We start from the raw sequence: 21864 nt of genomic DNA, 5'->3' as shown, positions 1-21864 counted from the left end.
CAGAAGGTGTCGACACTCTGCAACTCAAACCAATCATTAACTGAAGACACAGAAGCAAAACAGAGTAATTTGTTGGGTTGCTCAGGTTACTAATGGTTTTAATGAAAACACCAACAAAATGGAGATTGCGGCAATGTGTCAGTCATGCACAAACTGAAATATTTTTATGCTCTGATAGATTTTTTATAGGTAGGGAGTTGCCGTCCTATATTGGACCATTGTGCGGATGATTACAAAAAAAAGGACAGAATATAGAAAACGGAATGTATATGACCCTGGAATGTATTTCCAGTGAGAAAAAATAAACAGTAAAAGTAAACAGACCACTTCCTTCTGCTTCTATAGATGCACTTTGTGTTTTAGAAAATACACTACATTGTAAAAGGTATTCGCTCACCCATCCAAATTATTGATTTCAGGTGTTCCAATTACTTCCATGGCCACATGTTTAAAAAGTACAGGACCAAGGGACACAGGCTGCTTTTATAAACATTTGTGAAATAATGGATTGTTCTCAAGGATTCAGTGAATTCCAAGATGGTACACTGATAGGATGTCACCTCTGCAATAAATCCAGTTATGAAATGTTGTTCCGACTACAAATGCCAGTGCAACTCGGTAACAAAGAAACTCTGCATGTTCGGAGGAATAATGAGGAGCAGAGGTCACTAATTTCTGGCTGAGTCCATAGCCATAGATCTCCAAACATCACGTGGCCTTCAGATTAGCTCAAAAACAGTGTGTAAAAGCTTCGTGGGATGATGTATGGCTGCATCTTAGCCTTACATCTCCAAGTCCAATGCAATGCAATGGATGCATTCATGTAAAGCAAGCTGAAAGAAGATGTGTTCTCTGAAGTGACGAACCATAACTTGAGTCTGGATTTGGCAGTTTAATTAGGAACAACACTTGCCTGACTGAGTTGTGTACAGATTTAGTGCAAGGGGATTATGGATTTTAAGGAGTTTGTCTTGCCCCCTAGCTCCAATGAAAGGAACTCTTAATGCGGGAGCATACCAAGACATCACAGAAAACAATGTGCTTATGAAATAATGGTCAAAAACATCTAATTAGTTTGTATAGTTCCAAAGGGTGAGCTGACATCACAGTAAACCCTGTGGATTAAGAACTGGAAGACATTCAGGTACAAAAGTGGATAAAGACAGATGAGTGAATACTCATCATACATTCATACAGTACAACCATTCATCACACTCATTTATGATAAAATGATATAGATTATTTCATCATAAATCTCAAAGTATGACTAGGTGTGTTTTTTTCTGATGTTCTGATTCACAGTTATCCTTCTGTAGTGTTTATTTTATATGTAGAAAACTGCATAGGTTTCCAAAAAAAAAAAAGACTTTTGACTTTGTAGTACTAACTATCTATACCACTGTGAAAAAGTATTTGGGGATTCATAATGAAGCAGTTAATTTTTAATTAGTAGGTTCAGCAGCTCTTCATCTTCTGGGCCACCAGATGTCACTAAATAGGACTGCTCAGAGCTTCAAAGCTGCAGAAAACTTCATTTGACCATCACAAGTTTGATTTTGGGCTTTGGGTTTGTATTTTGAGGATTTGGTTTTGTCACTTCTGGTATTCCATAGTTTGTTTATCCTTTAATTTTGAGATCCCTCCACACATGTGTTCTGTTATTTTAGAATTTCATTTATTTAGATTCTGATTTGAGTTGCTACCTTTTGCTTCTCTGTTTTATTTTCCTTACTGCAGTTTCTGGGTTGTTTCTTTTGGTCACTTTTTAGTTCTCTATTTTCAGAGATTCTCCTGTTGGGTTGTGTTCTATTTACTCTTTTCTAATAGGACTAGTTTCTAAATCCCTGCACATTCATTTTACTTTTTCTTCTTGGTGTTTATTAGTGGTTGGCAATCAATGAATTGGTGCACCATTAACTGGTACAGAGTGTAGACTAGAATATTATTTGTATATTAAGTTTGTTTGAGCAATGCTTTCTCAGCTGCCCTTAGATTCCTGCTTCTCCCAGCTGCACTGCAGATGTTAATCACCCACATGGTTTCTATTCTGCAGTCACTCCTCTAGCTGTTTGTCAGAACATTACTTCAAGTTTCCGTTTGCTGCTGATTCTTCCCTTCTACCCTACGGTAGACTCTCGTTTTTTGTAAGTTTGCATTTTCTTCTGTTTTCAGCCTGCCTTCAAACTAAATTTTGGTCCTCCACAAACAATTCTTGACACAAACAAGTGATTCCAGATATTAAGACATGGAAATTATCCAAGCCAGTGTGGCTCTATGTGGGGAAATGGTTGCACCCAAACCCTAATAGTGCCACCCTTGGCTGCAACAGCTTCCATTAGGCATACTTCTGTTGAAAATGTGTTTATTATTCCTAAAGGGAAATTAAATAAATGAGAAAACTGGCAATTAGTCTTGTACACTGCTGCAGATATGTTTTGACCCTTTTTTTATTTTTAAATTCAGCCACTTTGGAGGGCTTTTGAGCATGAACAGCCAGTGTAAGGTATTTCAAATTGAATTAGGACCAGACATTGGACATTTTTGAGCCACTCAAATGTACACTTGCTAGTGTGTTGCAAATCATTATCTGGTTGCAAGAGAGCAAAATTCACAGTTTAATCCATTATGGCAAGTCCTTCAGGTCCTGAAGCAGCAAACCAGTCACAGACTAATCCACTACCACCATGGTTAACTGTCCATTATGTCAATTGTATGTCTGTGCTAGATTTATGCCAGATATTAGGGGAAATGCAGCTAAAAATGTTGATCTTTTTGGAATTTTCAGTCAACAGATGCCTTTCCCAAAAGTCGTCGGCAAAATTGTATTTTATTTTACTTTTTGGCAAATGTGAGACAAGCTTTTCCTTTCTGTGTGGTTAGTAGTGGTTTTTGGCCTTGGATCTGTCTTACTGATGCCATTTTTGCCCTAGTCTCCTGTTTAATTGTTGAATTATGAACACTGACCTCAACTAAGGCAAATAAGGCTTGCAGTCCTTTATGTGACTCCTGGATGAGTTGTCAATGCATTCTTAGATTCATTTTAATTGGCCGACCACTCCTAGGAATGTTCTGTAGAGTTTCCGTGTTTCCATTTGTGGATAATGGCTCTTACTGTGGTTCACTGGAATCCAAGAGCCTCATAAATGACTTTATTAACCATTTGCAGACAGATGTCAGTGACTTTGTTTCTCTTCTTTTCTTGAATTTCTTTAGTTTAGGAGATCCTTTAGGATCCTTTTTGAGATCCTTTAGCCTACTTTTTGTTGTCAGATGGGTTCTATTTCAGTGATTTTATTTTTCATTCTGAAGATGTGGTTGTAATTAGCTTGGGTGTGTTGATTGATATTGAACACTTTTTTAAGAATGTGGTTAATCACATTTAAATCATAATTTAGCAAAGGTGAAGCCATACTTGTCCACGGATCCTTTTCCTTTCATAACTTGAATCATTAAACAAAATGCCTTTTGTAATTATATTGATTTTTTTGTTATTGTTGTTGATATTAGAACTTATTTAAAAATTAATTACAGCAAGAACAAAATAACTCTGTAAGAAGGTGAACATATCATGAACAACTTTGTATCCTGCAGGCTCTTCAAAACTGCTACATCATCCTACACAATTGCCAACAGAAATCACCTGGCAGACAATTCTGATGGGTCCAGTGGAATCAATTTGTTCCACCTTGCCTCCACATGAAAAGTGACCTGAGGTAGGCTTTAATGCAGCATACACAGCAAGGTGCATTGTAGAGAGTGAACTGTGATGCACAAGTCTCAAAATTCCGTGCTCCACTTTGGTTGGGCACTTTGAATGCCTAGTCTATGAACATTGGATGTTCTACTGGTATGTTGTATCACAAGTTGAGATACCAGCAGGATCTGACATTCCTGAGTGCCAAACATCTGAGCAAATGAATCACATGAAAACGATTTGAATCTCATCTTGCTTCAGCATTGGGATCATTATTAGCATCCATCAGGGTTTGTGATTCATCAGTCATTTTCTGGCTCAAACATTATAGTTTGCTTCCTCTGTCTGATCTTCAATGCATTCTACACCATCTTCATCAGAATGGAAATGCTTTAGAATTCATGTTCAAATTAAGGCTAATAACGATGCATGTGTTCAGAAAGACATTTGTTTTTTAGCACATTCCTTTTTAACATTTATTTGATTTCTGTGGCTTTTGAGTGTTTTTTATGGTTTTATTGCTGTAGATGGTTTAAAGCACCTTTATTAACCAATAAATGAAATTAAATCAATAAATTAAATTAATTGGAAAGTTGCTCGTCCAGCATAAGATTTATGAAAGAACAAATCACCTTGAAACATGTTTTAGTGAACCAGACATTCACAATGCAGACTTTGTTTTTGCAAAAAAACTATTCTGCTAAGTAATATATGGGAAAGTTTCTTTTCTGCTGTTTTTTATTGTCAGGTTCCATGCCACATTCTGTACCTACACCTGGATAAGTATCGTCACAATTACCATGACAGATTGGTAATTAATTCTCTACTCTTTCCAGTCACTTGACGGTCCCTTAAAGGTAAGTGTTCTCTTTCACTAGCACATTTTATTGATGGACACAAAATGTCCCACAAACGGTGGGATGACAAAGTATGGTATGGAAGGGATACACTCTAGGTAAACAGTCCCCTATGGATGCTTTCTGCAGTTTATTGGATGATACTTTTGTGTTGTGAGAAACATAATACAGATATTGGTATGGTTTGAATTTTTAACTGATATATTTTGCTGACATGAACTTGCAGCTAGGCATAAGAACAAATGGTCAAGAAAAAAACATATATAAATATTTGCAAATGGTTGAAAAGTTAAGTGCAACAAAGTCTTGCTATTGGGAAGCACTGTTAGCGTCTTATTCAAATGCAAACCTTCCAGTCATTACCAAAGTTTACAGAGACAAAACTACAGGGGTTGGACAATGAAACTGAAACACCTGTCAATTTAGTGTGGGAGGTTTCATGGCTAAATTGGACCAGCCTGGTAGCCAGTCTTCATTGATTGCACATTGCACCAGTAAGGGCAGAATGTGAAGGTTCAATTAGCAGGGTAAGAGCACAGTTTTGCTCAAAATATTGAAATGCACACAACATTATGGGTGACATACCAGAGTTCAAAAGAGGACAAATTGTTGGTGCACATTTTGCTGGCGCATCTGTGACCAAGACAGCAAGTCTTTGTGATGTATCAAGAGCCACGGTATCCAGGGTAATGTCAGCATACCACCAAGAACGACGAACCACATCCAATAGGATTAACTGTGGACGCAAGAGGAAGCTGTGATGTTCGGGTGCTAACCCGGATTGTATCCAAAAAACATAAAACCACGGCTGCCCAAATTACGCTAGAATTAAATGTACACCTCAACTCTCCTGTTTCCACCAGCACTGTCCGTCAGGTGCTCCACAGGGTCAATATACACGGCCGGGCTGCTATAGTCAAACCTTTGGTCACTCATGCCAATGCCAAACGTCGGTTTCAATGGTGCAAGGAGCGCAAATCTTGGGCTGTGGACAATGTGAAACATGTATTGTTCTCTGATGAGTCCACCTTTACTGTTTTCCCCACATCCCGGAGAGTTACGGTGTGTAGAAGCCCCAAAGAAGCGTACCACCCAGACTGTTGCAGGCCCAGAGTGAAGCATGGGGGTGGATCAGTGGTGGTTTGGGCTGCCATATCATGGCAGCTAGATGGGCGCGTCACTGCCAAGGACTACCGAACCATTCTTGAGGACCATGTGCATCCAATGGTTCAAACATTGTATCCTGAATGTGGTATCAGGATGACAATGCACCAATACACACAGCAAGACTGGTGAAAGATTGGTTTGATGAACATGAAAGCAAAGTTGAACATCTCCCATGGCCTGCACAGTCACCAGATCTAAATATTATTGAGCCACTTTGGGGTGTTTTGGAGGAGCGAGTCAGGAAACATTTTCCTCCACCAGTATCACGTAGTGACCTGGCCACTATCCTGCAAGAAGAATGACTTAAAATCCCTCTGACCACTGTGCAGGACTTGTATATGTCATTCCCAAGACAATTTGACAGTGTATGGGCTGCAAAAGGAGGCCCTACACCATACTAATAAATTATTGTGGTCTAAAACCAGGTGTTTCAGTTTCATTGTCCAACCCCTGTCTAAAGGAAAGGCAAATGTCTAACCCAAGCATAAGGCCATGCAGATTTACCCACCTAGTCTTTAAGCATGATTGTCTCTTCTGCTCATGATTGGACACAAACATGTTTTTTTTTCTTAGGTCAAAATTACCATCACATTAGATTTCAAATAAGGGAGTCTTAGAACCCTCCAAGTGCCTGATTCAAATGGAATCAGCTACTATGAGGCTGCAGGATAACCAGCTTGGTTGAGATTTTTCAGTCGACAGGCATTGCATATTTACAAATATGGCTGTACCTCTTGGGCATATTTAGTATTTTCCTCTAGGGCACCATTTACTCTCAAACCTAAAGAGCTACATGGAAACCATATTTTCCATGGATGGCTTTTTTCAGATACCTTGTTTTTTGCTTAAAAATTACTGTACAAATGACAGAGGGACAGATGCCAGGAAAACAAAAGAGCATTCCTGAGTAAAAAGTTCCCTTACTCTGTTACTTTATTAATCATATCCACAATATGCCCGGGGATTTGCTTTTTCCTTTGGCACCCTGCAAACTGAACCACGTTAGCATGACGTCTGAGCTCTCTGCAGTTTATAAAGATGAAGATGCACACAATAATAATGCATGCCATTGCACCCTGATACACAATATTGCCGCCTGTTGTTGCAATTATTGCCAGATGAATGCAGGGATTTATTAACCTCAGGAGTCTGTTGCAGAAACACAAACAAACACATTATCTTAAGTGGCAGTAACAAGTCGACCTTTAGTTCTTCTGTTCAGCATGCGCAATTTATTCGGATCCACAAATTCATTGTGCCTTTTGTGCTGATGTATGTGCATTTATGGAGCAGTGCCTCTGAGATTATATAATGAGCTTGAGTTTGATTAATTCACATTTAGATATAAAATTAGTTCTGTTTCTTCCATATTTAAGCCTCTGGTCCCCCTGAGCTATCTTCTATTAGCATACAATATTATTTGCCCCCTCTCTGCTGCTTCTAATATGATACTTTGTTCTTGCTGATTATTTTGGCCCTAAAAACCAGAAAAAGAGATTGGACATAAATTTTGGTTCAATCTGTGGCCCAAGGATGCAGCTTGTTGATTTAAAGTGAGCAGTTTTTGAGTTTTTGCTCATTTACATGCAAATGTAAACAGTGACAAGTTTAATTTTGATGAATAGTAATCTATAATACTTATTATTGGAAATATTTGGCTGCAAATTGCAATTGCAAATTGGCCGCAAACTATTATGAAATGCATGTTGCTTGACAGTATGTGCAGTGTTTGACTTTTTTTTGCAAGTAAAACGACAAGTTTCTTGAGGGCTTCTCAGTTCAGCTCTCCCCTAATATTGACGTTTTTATTTTTTAATTTTCATGTATCATAGCCTTACGAAATAATTTATGTCTTGGAGCTACAAAATGTCTATCAGTATGTTTTGCACATGTGCAAATGGTAGTTAAAAGTACAAAAAAAGTCACCGGTTACAATTTCAAGCGATCAATAATAGTATTAAAACAAACAAAAAACCTCAAATATATTACATCATAAAATGATGCAGCTTCTTTGCAACATTAACTGAGTTTAAACAGTTTAAACTTTCCCTGAACTGCTAAAGGGGAGGGAGCTTAAACCATTATACCATTATAAAGTGTTAAAAACTCATCATATTTGACATGCACATAATGGAGGGGTCTCTGCTTGGCCCACCTCTACTGTGAGACAAGAAATATGACATTACTTGATTACTGACCCCAAAGTGTTAGATAAACGGTTTTGGCCATTTTACCCTTGGTTAAACGCAAATACGTTATTCACACAACGTTATTTTTTACATAATCTCATCATACAAGGGAAGTCTAAAAATGGCATATCATTATATTTTAGAGATTTCAGCAAGTTCCTAAATTTCCAACATAAAGAATACACAGCATGACATGCAAATGAGAACATTTTCAAGCATGGTGAATAAAAACACTCAGCCTATTAACAAGTACTTTAGATCAAATATTAATATAAAAAACAAAATCACCCGAGGGAAATGATGAGACCCTAATGGGTACTAGTACTTGTGCTCAAATACTACACCAATTTGATGAAACAGCTCAAGCCAATACATTGTTTTCAAAGTAACTATTCAGTAATAGAATCTAGCGGCAAAGATAGGGAGTTGAGTTTGTCATCATCTTGAGTCATATATGAACTGCAATATCAAATAATTGAGTGCACTAAGGAAATGACCATACATTGTCCCATTAAATAGACTGTGAAAGCAATCCACAAACTGTGGCTCATTTGAGTAAATCACTTAATATTCCCCCCATTGAAGTTACCATGCTGTATACAATGGATTGATTATGGTCATATTTACACATAACGTTTTCTCTGCAATGGTTCTCACCAGTTTTGGGCCGTAAAAGTAGTTAGCAAAAGCTTCCAAGTTTCTGCTTTTATTAATGATGCCACTGAATCAACATTTTTAGGAAATAGGCCACAGACCACAGCTCTGATGGAAATATATGCATTTCACATTCTACTGTACTTTTCTGTTTGTTTATATCAATGCTTGGAGATCAGGAAGCACAGCCTACATACTCCACAATACAATTAACAAAATTTTAATTACAGTGCAACAATGTCTCCTTAGCTTCAGCTCCATACAATAAGACCATATGGTCATTAATGTAATTAGTGATATAATTCATAATCTTTCTCTAAGAGTAACAAAGATAATAGATACATAAAATATTGTGCCCTTCAGGTTTATCAGAGCAAGATAGGAGAGTTCAATAGCAAATTGAACAATTTTGTTGCCTCTACAATTGCAAATGCTTATGTAGCCTATGTGAAGGTTTACGGATGCAGACATGCAAACAACAGTGTCTGAAGTTCTAAAGATGCCAATTTTTAATGTGAATCTATTATTTCCCCTGCGCACAAGCAGGGAAATAAGCATTTTATAAACAGTAACAAAACCAAGATAATTTGATATCAAGTGACTAATTCAGCTTTCATGCATGGTAGAAAACAGATGTTGGGCTGAAATAATCTGCATTATGTGAACATCCCTCTGTGTTTGTGTTTTTTTATTCATGGTAACTGTGCATGACAGGCAAGATGGATAGATAGGTAGGTAGATAGATAGATAGAGAGATAGAGAGATAGATGGTACCCACTTACCATGTGTGGAGTCTTGTATATGCGGCTACGGAGATCAAAAAGGATGGATCGGCAGAGTTGATCTCTATTTGACCGTTTCATATTCTGTTTCATCTTCCACCCCCGACCACACAGGCTTTCTGATTCCTCCGATTCTGCTACCTCTTCTGTGATGTGAAGACTGTGCGGCCATGGGCCCACTTTGATCACTAGTTTTGTTCATGTGCATGAATGTCACAAGTGCTGAGATGAATGGTTGGGAGCTGGCAGGAGAGGAGCTCATTGTTTCTTGTGTGTAAAACCCCAGATTTTGACTTTGATAAAAATTATTTGGTAAACGTATGCATGCACCTTGAACTTTTTCACATTTTGCTCTAACTTTAATGTGCTTTATTTATTTGATAAACCAACACAACTTCTTCATTCTCAAGTTTTTTGTAATGTTCAACAGTTGCCTTATTTACTGCCATACATCCTTCCATCAATTCTAACTAGCATCCCTGTCCCCATAGGATGACACCACCACCATGTTTTACTATGGGGAGTTATGTGTTTAATCATATATTTCCATCACTCAGCGTTTTGCAAGTAGGCCAAAAAAGTTTTAATTTGACCAGATTGCCTTCGTCCAAATTTGCTGGGCCCCTTATGGCAAACTTCAAACTGGACATCTTTGTTTTGATTTTAACAATGGCTTTCTTCTTGCCACTCTTCCATAAAGGCCAGACCTGGGGAGTTCATGACTAGCAGCTGTCTTGTCAGACTCTCCCACCAGAGCTGTGAATCTCTGCAGCTCCTCCAAAGTTGCCATGGGCTTCTTGGCTGCTTCTGATTATTGCTGATTTCAATGGATTTCTATTTGGTGTTATAGTAATGGTACGTAAAGAGAAATGTATGTTACACTTCTAAGTTTAAGTGTTTTTATGTGCAAAACATAAGAAAAGTTTACATCATTTCCAATTCACAATGATGCTCTACTTTGTATTGGTCTATTACAAAAAGTCCTGATAAAATACTTTAAAGTTTGTGGTTATCACATGACAAAATGGCAAAGTTCACCTGGTATGAATACTTTGGGACGGTACTTTCACAGCCTTCACATTTGTCATACGATTTGCGTAAAGTGTACACCCCCCCACACACAACTTTCAAAAACCAATCAACAGTAAGAGAGTTTTGTTTACAGGTGCTCATTAGTTTTGTCAAGCAGTTCCAAGTTATTATTTTTCAAATAAGCTTTTTGGTGTCTCTTGAAGCTCGAGGTCATGTCAGCTTGATCTCTAATTGGGTGTCAAGAGGATTCTTAATATTTACACACCCACACAGTGGGCGTGTCCACACATGTTCCCCAAAACACACACGCACACAGCCGATACATGCTGATTTAATTGGTCAAATTGGCTTCTGTGGTCACTAGGGTAAACTCAAGTAGTTAACACACGCACACATACATTTTGACGACATATAGAAGATGCCTCTAATAAGGATTTGTCAGGCCTGTGGATCTGCAGTGCATCAAAGAAAAGAAAGCAATGCTGCTACAGTACTTCCAAGTAAGACTGTGTCTCTTGTTGTTTCTGTGGTTAAGGCCATTAAAAATACAGAGCAAACGGAGACGGGGATCTGTAATATGAAACACTTTTGACAGTTTTTGTGGTAAAAGTTGCAATGGTGTAATGGATTATCATTGATGAGAATAGATGAAAAGAAAAGGAGCATTGTGGCTCTTGTTGGTGTTTGAGAAAAATAAAAAAGTGGCTGCTTATTTCTGAATAATTATTTTCTTTGTGACTGTAATCAAGTATACGCTTCAAAGATGGTGCAGGGGTTTTTCTTCCTGGTGAGGTTATAAGCAGTCAATAGCTTACCTGAGGCATATAGCTCAGTAATGAATTTTTGTAGAAGTGGGGTTCTGTTGAGAGGTTATAAGCTCTTCGTATGTCTGCTCCAATAAGTGAACAGCAGTCTGTACAACAGAAGGAAGCTCTGCAGCGACAGCTTAAAAAAAAAAAAAAAAGTAATGTAAAGTAAAAGTAAATTAAATAACACTGTGCAGCCATGACTGGCACCTTTTCTAAGGCTCAATATTGACAATAGGAAAACTAAATAAATAAACAACAACATCATCCCCCCCCCAACAATTAATTTTTATTAGCTCATTTTACATAGAAATAAATCTGCCAGGGGATAAAACGGAAAGCTGCATCCCTGTTTTAAATTATTGGAAAAGCCAAGCCTCAATGTCACCTAAGGTCAGCAGTCTGATTAAGTTTTTTTTTTTTTTTAAGGATGGGTAAGTTGTCATAAGCAGTCAACATTTAACCTGCAGTAGATTACTGTTATTTTGCTTTTTACTGCTGATACTGACAGGTTTGATAAGTTATTAATCCAAATGTTTCATGCAGTAGTAGTTAACTCGGTTAATTTGTTTTTTATTGAGTTGATTTTGGGAGGTTCTAAACTGTAAATACCCTGCCTGCTCTACATAACTCAGTTCTAATTTTATTTTTTCCTTTTTCTTATTGTGAAATGATGTTGAGTTACTATGCCAACAATTTACCTGTTGTAGATAACTCGGATAATTCTTTTTTATTGGACTTCTGTTTCTGGGTTACAAGCATTCCACATCTTATCAGTAGTTGATAACCCTGTTCAGGTTTTATTTAATTATGATGAGAAGTTATGAGCAAACAATATTTTATCTGCGGTAGACGACTTGGTTCATTTTTTTAAGTGGGGGTCTGAGAGGTAATAAGCAATCAGTCTCTGAAATGCAGGTAGATACATTTCCAAGAATCTTGATCCCACTTTAAAACATTAGTTTTAGAGGTAATGGCTTGTCAGAGTTTCCCTGTTCTAGACAGTCAATTAATAAGGAGATCATACCAACCCTAAACAGAAAGGCTCCAGCTGAGGTTTGAACTGGCAGCCTACCAGCGGTAAGGCAACATTGATAACCTCATTTTTCTATTGAATACATCAATTAGCATTATACACCCACTTATACATGTAGGGTCATAAGGTGGGCTGGTGCCTATCTTCAGGGGTCATTGGGTAGATGGCAAGATACACCATGGACAGAGGTAACCAGTCCATCACAGGGACATTCCATTCACTGTATTTAAAAAACAAACAAACAAAACAAAATGTAATAAAATAAACCTTTAAACTTTCTCTTTTTTTTAGGCAACCTTGAATTTTATTCCATGGTGCATCGTTTGCAAAAAGCTTTTTGACCTCTTGGAAAAAACACTTTTTTAAAAGAACAAATGCAATAAAACAGTAAAAAATAACAAGATAACCAAAGTTATCATTGTCATAATCATTGATAGCTTGGTTTCATGGCTTGGCTCTCAATTTCTTATCCAGCACAATATTTGTTTGAAAAAAAAGTAAAAAATTGTAAAACAAAATCTCTCTGGGGAAAAATATCTCTGTACACCTTTAGTGTCCTGCTAAGGTGTGAATAACCTTCAAAGTCCATTTTTTATATGTTGTCATGTTACAACCACATCCTTTGGTGTATTTTGTTTGGTTTTTTTTCTGATAGACAAACAAAGAGTCACAATTGTGTCAAATAGAAGAAAACATAGCAATGATTTATTTTTTTATTTACACATAAAACTCTGAAAAGTGTGACATGCATTTGTATTTATTTACCTGGAATCAGTATTTTGGTGAACCATCTTAATTGCAATTACAGCTAAAATCATTTGAGATATGTTGGCTTTGGAAATTTAGAAAATAAAATATTAAACTATTGGTTTTTGCGTAATAGCACAAGCTCAGTCAAATTAAATAGAGATTGTCTGTGCATATCAGTTCTCAAGTCTTTCCACAGACTTTTTGTGTGGACATTGACTGGTCCATTCTATCACATGAATACAGCTCTGGCTGTATGTTCATGGTTGTGCTGCTGTAAGGTGAAGCTGTTTTTTGCTGCTTCAGTCAGGCTGTCTCTCAGGTTTGAACTGTATTTAGCTTCATCCATCCTTCTAACAACTCTGGGCAACTTATTTATCCCAGCTGAGGATAAGCATCCCTTCAGCATGATGCTGCCACCATAGGGATGTTGTGTTTGCGGTCTTAGTTTTTCATTACACATACTGTTTAACATGTCATCCAACATGTTTTATGGTCTCATCTGACCAGAACATTGTCTTTCATGTTTACCTTTCATGTGTCCCCTTGCAATCTTGCAAATATTTCACAGAAGCCAGTGCAGACACAATAGAAGTCTTACAGATTCACCCACTTAAGCTCTGAATTTTTGTATATAATTCAAAGTTAAACTGAGCCTTCTGACTGCCTCACTTTAAATAATGCTCTCTTTACTGGGCCGGTAAGCTACGATGGATGGGCACGTTATGGTGGGTTTGCAATATTTGGGTGATTAAAAAGAGATTGAACAGTACTCAAAATTCCAGTTAAATATGTAGAAGTTCTAGTTGGAACATAAAAAATATTGAAAGGTTCGAGGGGAACACGCTTGTCTATCTTCTCTTTGATTTTAATACAAAAAAAGTAGTGCTACATAGCGCTTCGAAAACAACACACTTGTAGAAGCCTAATTTGCGATGATGCATACGGTGGCAAGGTATTTTCTTGCATTCGTTGTGGCATTACTGCAATATAACCTACTGAGTTGGAAGGCAAGTGGAACAGGAAGCTATGTTAGTTAAAAAATGCAATTAGAATGAATTAATCTAGTGTCCTTTGCGTACTGACAGTTCTTTCTGTACATCAGGCTTATAAAATGATTATTATCTGCTTTACCTCAGTCATTCATTTCTTTCATCTGCATTTCGGACAGCTCGTCTTTACTGTTTTCATGAGAAAAAATATTCTAGAAAGAAAAGCCACACACGTCTGAGATCCGTTTTTACATTTAATCTTTACACAATGGTAAGAAAGTGGAAAATAAGTCTTTGATCTGATGTTTTTGTCTTAGGTTTGACTGCATAAGAGTGCACTCACCATTATGGGAAGGTATCCACTGCTCTGAAATTGCCTTCTGCCTCTGAAATTAATGACGGACATTTGTACAGAGACAAGCGGCACCGAATACAACTGTAATCTCTCTTCAGCTTTGTCGCAACACGGCAGAGAACATGGGCAAAAAAAAAAAAAAAAAAGACAGGAAACAAGATTTGTCATTTGTCTTGGCAAGGACTTGAGGACAGTGGGCCTTTCTTTTTGTATATTGTTTTGAAACGATAAAAACAATCCCCTGACAAATCTGCCTAATTCATTTAATTATATTTTGTATAAATTTGATCATTTTGAACTCAACTGATTATTCTAACTTGTTTTATCTAAACTTCAGTTTTTAACATCACATCTGAGTTAATTGGACTTTCAATGTTCTGAGTATTGTCAAACAAATTATTTTTATGCTGCCCAATATAAACTTATTGTCTGTGTCTCAATGACTTTCATTATTTTTTTCCACAAGATTTGAGGCTGTTTACAGTCTTGGCCCAGTGTCTGAATAAGTCATAGTCCAGTCATGTTCCAACCCACAACTCTACAGTTGGGCTCCCTTATGTACTAACTAGAAATATTCTAAGACTGAAGAGGCCGTCAGTTCCTGTTAGCAGTAACTGATGGCAGATGTTTCTTGTTTGCAGAAATTTTACCTTAAAAAATAGACTGAACTTATTTTTTGGGGTTTCTCTACAGAAATTAGTTTGAGAATTCTTGAGCTATAATGAACTGGATACAGGGCTACAAAATCATGGTGAAAGGGAGAACTCCAATTAGAAAAATATATAAAAAAAGAAAATAACAAGGCAACTCAGGAAGTTACTGAGCCATGGAGATTGGAGTATGTGATTGGAGTGGTTCTCCCTAATCTGGCTGAAGTTACTGGAAAATCAGTCAGTCTTTCTACAAATATTAAAGAAAAATAGCTGATTGTGTTGAAATTGTATCAGTTCTTCCATTTAATATCTAAATAAGTGAACCCTGTTCATCATAAGCAGTTGTTATAAGAAACATCTCTCTGTAATTAATAAAAAACACAAAAGCTATTCACCTTTTTTCTAAAACTACAGATGGCCTTAACATTAATACACTGTACAGATGTGTCTTTCTTTATTGGTTTATCAAACATGATAGAACAAGCAGTGATACAACAAGCATGATCAAAAATCTAACATTAAAATCTAAATTTAAGTTAGCACTTTAATAATTTGGAGAGAATTAAACCACAATGTAAATATTTACCCATTTTTTCTGTTCCCAATAAAAGTTATTCCAGAGTTGATTATTTCTTTATAAACAAGACAAAGTAAAGGAATGCAAAATAGAAAAAGTGGACATACCAGACCTCTCCTGCTACAGACCTATATCAATACTAAATGTCGATTACAAAAACTACCCTTCCATATTTGCAGAACAGTTTGAACAATTCATTGGGGATAATATTGACAAAGATCAAACAGGATTTATTGAGGGTCACCAAACCCTTGACAACATCAGAAGAGTACTCCACATTATAGATCAAATTCAAAAATGATAAAATTAGAGCTACAGGTCCTTCTCAAAATATTAGCATATTGTGATAAAGTTCATTATTTTCCATAATGTCATGATGAAAATTTAACATTAATATATTTTAGATTTACTAACTGAAATATTTCAGGTCTTTTATTGTCTTAATACAGATGATTTTGGCATACAGCTCATGAAAACCCAAAATTCCTATCTCACAAAATTAGCATATCATTAAAAGGGTCTCTAAACGAGCTATGAACCTAATCATCTGAATCAACGAGTTAACTCTAAACACCTGCAAAAGATTCCTGGGGCCTTTAAAACTCCCATCCTGGTTCATCACTCAAAACCCCAATCATGGGTAAGACTGCCGACCTGACTGCTGTCCAGAAGGCCACTATTGACACCCTCAAGCAAGAGGGTAAGACACAGAAAGAAATTTCTGTACGAATAGGCTGTTCCCATAGTGCTGTATCAAGGCACCTCAGTGGGAAGTCTGTGGGAAGGAAAAAGTGTGGCAGAAAACGCTGCACAACGAGAAGAGGTGACCGGACCCTGAGGAAGATTGTGGAGAAGGGCCGATTCCAGACCATGGGGGACCTGCGGAAGCAGTGGACTGAGTCTGGAGTAGAAACATCCAGAGCCACCGTGCACAGGCGTGTGCAGGAAATGGGCTACAGGTGCCGCATTCCCCAGACCTGGGCTACAGAGAAGCAGCACTGGACTGTTGCTCAGTGGTCCGAAGTACTTTTTTCGGATGAAAGCAAATTCTGCATGTCATTCGGAAATCAAGGTGCCAGAGTCTGGAGGAAGACTGGGGAGAAGGAAATGCCAAAATGCCAGAAGTCCAGTGTCAAGTACCCACAGTCAGTGATGGTCTGGGGTGCCGTGTCAGGTGCTGGTGTTGGTCCACTGTGTTTTATCAAGGGCAGGATCAATGCAGCTAGCTATCAGGAGATTTTGGAGCACTTCATGCTTCCATCTGCTGAAAAGCTTTATGGAGATGAAGATTTAATTTTTCAGCACGACCTGGCACCTGCCCACAGTGCCAAAACCACTGGTAAATGGTTTACTGACCATGGTATCACTGTGCTCAATTGGCCTGCCAACTCTCCTGAGAATCTGTGGGATATTGTGAAGAGAACGTTGAGAGACTCAAGACCCAACACTCTGGATGAGCTAAAGGCCGCTATCGAAGCATCCTGGGCCTCCATAAGACCTCAGCAGTGCCACAGGCTGATTGCCTCCATGCCACGCCGCATTGAAGCAGTCATTTCTGCCAAAGGATTCCCGACCAAGTATTGAGTGCATAACTGTACATGATTATTTGAAGGTTGATGTTTTTTGTATTAAAAACACTTTTCTTTTATTGGTCGGATGAAATATGCTAATTTTGTGAGATAGGAATTTTGGGTTTTCATGAGCTGTATGCCAAAATCATCCGTATTAAGACAATAAAAGACCTGAAATATTTCAGTTAGTGTGCAATGAATATAAAATATATGAATGTTAAATTTTCATCATGACATTATGGAAAATAATGAACTTTATCACAATATGCTAATATTTTGAGAAGGACCTGTATGTTAGTAAGCCTTGTTGTGGAGAAAGCATTCAACAGTTTTAGCTGACTTTTTTTTGAATGAAGTTCTTGAGAAATTTGGATTTTGAAAAATCTGTACATTATGTGAGGACCTTGTATCAATTGTTTTTAGTCAGGATGACGATTGATGGCAGTCTAACCGATAGTATAAACTGGAACATTCTGCATGTCAGGGCTGTTGTTTTAATACTAATATTGTTTGCAAATTGTATAGAGCCATTTGCAAGAAACATAATTCAAAATATGGATCTTAACGGTATGGACATAAATGATAAACCCCATTTAATAAATTTATTTGCAGATTATATTTGCTATCTTGAAGATCCAGAAAACATTGCCTGTTCTGGTCAACCATCTGGAAGCATTTGGCTTTTGCTCTGGATTTAAACTAAATTTGACAAAAACAGATCTCAACGTTCTATCACACACCATCGGAAATGTTACGTGAAATTTAAATTGGGATTCCAATATGATGTCATAACTAGGAATATTGTTAACAAAACAAACTGACAGTCTATCCAAGACTAACCTTATTAGGCTGGACCAGGAATTTAGGAGAGCTATTAGAAGGTGGGAAGACCTGTCACTAGACAAGCTCTAGAACTGAAGCCATAAAAATTCATTGGCAAGGCTGCTTTACCTCTTTCAAGCATTACCTATAGAAATTCCAGACTAACAACTTAAAATATGGAACCAGATTACATCAATATTTATATGGAGCGCTAAGAAAACCCAGATAACAACTTCAGAAATTACAAATAAGAAAAGAGAAGGGAATGTATGGCATTAGCAAATTTTAGGGAGTAAAACGATGTGGCTCAAATGACTCCCACATAATGTCTAGGTGCTAAAAACTATGAAGCAAATTAGAAAAAAATAGCATCATTTGAAAAACAAACTATTAAGAATGTACTTTAGCATGTTAACTCTGTAACTCGCTTTCACTGGAAAAATGGTTATAAATAGTGTGGAAATATAAATTAGACTGAGAACTGTGCTTACTACATTGGCCAGTCTACAATAAACACTTTATTTATGTTTCATGGTTTAAACAATGGAGAGATAATGGTTTAACAGCCATGAATTAGAAGACTAAGACATAGATGCAGACTGAACACAGGAATAATAGTGCTACAAATGGAAAAAAAATTGACAATCTTCATGTCGACATAGCTCTAAAGGACTTCAAGAAACACTTCGCACTACCTTTTTTTTTCTTTTAAGCAATGCCCCAAATGTTCAGATTATTTTTAATTCAACACCTTGATAAACACAGCTGATTCAAAACTAAAGCTCAATAGTGTTCACTCATTCACATGTGATTGTAGTTGCTGTTGGTGTAAAAGGATTCAAATTAGATGTTTTTGGGTTGAACTTGTGAGCTTGTGATGCAGAATTGCACTTAGGTTGCATAAAGGATGAAAAAGGTTTAAAAAAAACAAAAAAACAAACACCAACACGTTTCTTACCCAGGATTTAATCCACTGGGGCTAGAAAAAGACATCTCTTCCAGGCCTAAAGAGACACGCTGGTCAAAAGCACAAGAAGGCCAGTACAAATATAGTGCATGTATATAAGAGGACAGTACGTGTTTTCATTGTTACAAAAACAACACTTAAAAAGGGGAATTTTTGTTCTGTTTCTCCCTTTATTTTTAATAAAATATTTTCAAAGCAGATTGTATAAAAAAAAGGAAAATGAGGGTGCATAATAGAAGAGGGGGCTGTTTTCGGTTGCTCAGCAACATCTCTCCACATCTCTGTAGACTAATGTTAGAGCAACTAGATTTGTTTATTCGTGAGCATGGTAGTGATGACTCCCACGTCAAGGAAGCGCAGCGGTGCCTGGCTGTTCCAGCCCTTCAGACAGTAAGTAGTTCAATTAGACTTGAACGTTTCACACACACATCATTAGTAGCCCCCAAATGAAGATTGGTTCAGATGCCTTTTAGTTTATGAGTTACTGCTGCAAGCCATTTTTTTCCTATATATTTCCTATATATTTTTATTAAAATCTGACTGGATTCATCAGGTGAGTTAATGGGTAAATATTAACCTTAGGCAGTCTGAGTAAATTAAAAAGCCTTAGGTGGCAGAATAGAGCATGTATTGTAACCCTAATCCTTGGAATTCAAATTTGAAGCTGTGTGGTTAACATCACTGCACATTCACTATTAGCAAGACAAACTACAAGTACTAGAAACAGAATTTTCCCATCTCAGCATCATAAATTAAATAATAAATATCCTTCCTTTGTTTATCCTCATACATTTTCTAAGTACACTAGACAATACAAATGCAAGGAAATCCTATCCTGTATTAAAATACTTTAACATAACTTCATTCATAGAATATTTAGGAAGCGTTAAAGTATGACTCTGCTTGGGTTTTGCTTCAAAACAGCTACAGCAGAAGAAAAAAAATCCAAATACATATTCGTACTCAATGTATGACAAATTTGCAGTGTCATTTGAAACCTTCGACATTTGCAGTCATGATCTTCACTCATTTATATTGAAAAACAGTAGAACAAAAGGAAATGCACAGATTTTAGCTTTAGATCAATATGAAAGTATGGGATGAGCTAACAATATAGCCTATTATTATATTAGTTGAATTCAACATTAGCGAGCACATTCATTTAGTATTTGAATGCACATGGTGTTGCTAATAGCAGTTGGATTGTCTCTGAGTCCAATAATTAGCTAAAGGCGTATGGTTCAATTGGTTGTGAACTTGTTCCGAGATCAAAATTTTGACTTTGCAAGGTAAACAAAAATGCACCATTCTATAGAATGACAAGCATGCCCCCTGAAATGAGAACACCAACCAGGAAAATGGGAGCTTCCCATGCAACCCAGAGTTCAGTACTCAATATGGCTGCTATATGTGTAAAATGTAACTGTTGAGAAATATATTGTCCTGTATTGATAAGGATAGCTAGCACCACAACAATTAGCAAATCCCACTGGTTTTCTAACTTGTTACTAGAAAGTACTCGATTTAGATTTAATAAAATTCCCAGATCTAAGTTTTAAAGAGCCTGTGACATTGAATTTTCATGATAAATCCAGTTACATATATATATATATATATATATATATATATATATATATATATATGTCTGTCTGTAAAAAGCATTTTCATACTTCTGCTTTGCGATTCTTATGACATCAAAGGGGAACACCTGCACCTGAACTGACTGCTGTTTCAATCGCCAGAGACAGAAGCGAATAATTTGATATTTCTTTTAACATATTTCGGTCAATTTCAGAGAGAGACGAAGCAGGGTCAGGAGAAAGAAGTGTGCTGCTTCAAGTTTCTGAGAGTTGACAGCTTGTGTGATAGGTGGCTGACAGGACAACAACTTCAAACACAGCTCTCAGTTTAATCTGTGAAGAAAAGAGTTCGAGCTGCAGGTTTCACAGGACAGGTTGCAGCAAGAAAGCCTTTGCTTACACGTCAGAATAAAACAAAGAGGCTTGCCTGGGCCATGAAACATTGCCATTTGACTACTGAAGACTGGATGAAAGTATTATGGACTGATGAATCAATTAATTTGACATCTTTGGTTCATCACACAGAATCTTTGTACATCCTCGAGTAGGCAAAGGTATGGTTCCGCAGTGTGTGACATCAACTGTGAAACATGGAGGAGTAAGTGTGATGGTCTGGGGTCTGTTTTGCAGGATCCAGGGTCGGTGAATTGTACAGAAGAGAGGCACCCTAAACCAAAATGGCTACCACAGCATTGTGCAACGCTATGCAATACACTCTCGTATGTGTTCTGTTGGTCAGGGATTCATCCTAAAGCAAGATAATGACCCAAAACATAAATCTAAGTTATGCCAGAACTACCTCAGGAAAAAAGAAAAAGATGGTAAGCTTGAAAACATGGAATGGTCTCCAGACTTAAACCCATCGAGCTGGTTTGGGATGAACTGGACATAAGAGTGAAAACAAAGCACCCTACTTCTGCAACAGATTTGGGACGAACTTTCTGAAAAATGTTTGATTTTGATTATAGAAAGAAGGCCACGAGTGTGTTCAGCTGTTATTTCAGCCAAAGGTGGTTTGAGTCAAAAGTTTAGAATTCCTATTGTTCTGTAGTGATTCTATGATTTCCTTTTTAACTTAAATTGCTTTTGTACTATGCTTTCATTTAAGAGTGCAATGAAACAATAAAATGGATGATTTTCAATAAAAAACTGAAATAAATGGGGTGTTTTAAAACGTTTAAATGATAGTGTGGATGTTTTCTGTCAATTTCTGTATGGGAAAAGCTTGTCACAGGCACTTTAACTGCAAATGTTGTTGCAGATTAGAGAAAATATGTATATTGTTTTCTTCAGCTAAGGTAAAACATTCCTAATCAGTGAGCAGAGCAGTGGCTTCACTCTTCCCTGCTTCTTTCTTTAATAGTAACAAGTCAACATTAATCA

General features: G+C 37.1%; 1 long non-coding RNA gene across 2 annotated transcripts; it reads left to right on the top strand.

The window, feature by feature from the left end:
- The first annotated feature begins 1480 nt into the window (after positions 1 to 1480).
- LOC124861866 lies at positions 1481 to 21663 on the top strand. 2 transcript variants are annotated; one of them, XR_007036778.1, is made up of 5 exons: positions 1481 to 1567; positions 2054 to 2144; positions 3592 to 3713; positions 4443 to 4551; positions 21112 to 21663. It is a non-coding gene; the product is annotated as an uncharacterized LOC124861866 (long non-coding RNA). The 2 variants fall into 2 exon arrangements; XR_007036777.1 differs by lacking the exon at positions 21112 to 21663 and adding an exon at positions 14274 to 14745.
- Positions 21664 to 21864: the final 201 nt, after the last annotated feature.

Source organism: Girardinichthys multiradiatus, chromosome 24 (genome assembly GCF_021462225.1).
Source record: "Girardinichthys multiradiatus isolate DD_20200921_A chromosome 24, DD_fGirMul_XY1, whole genome shotgun sequence".
Lineage (NCBI taxonomy): Eukaryota > Metazoa > Chordata > Actinopteri > Cyprinodontiformes > Goodeidae > Girardinichthys > Girardinichthys multiradiatus.
Note: the sequence above shows the minus strand (reverse complement) of the source record. Positions and strands in the feature narration are given on the sequence as shown.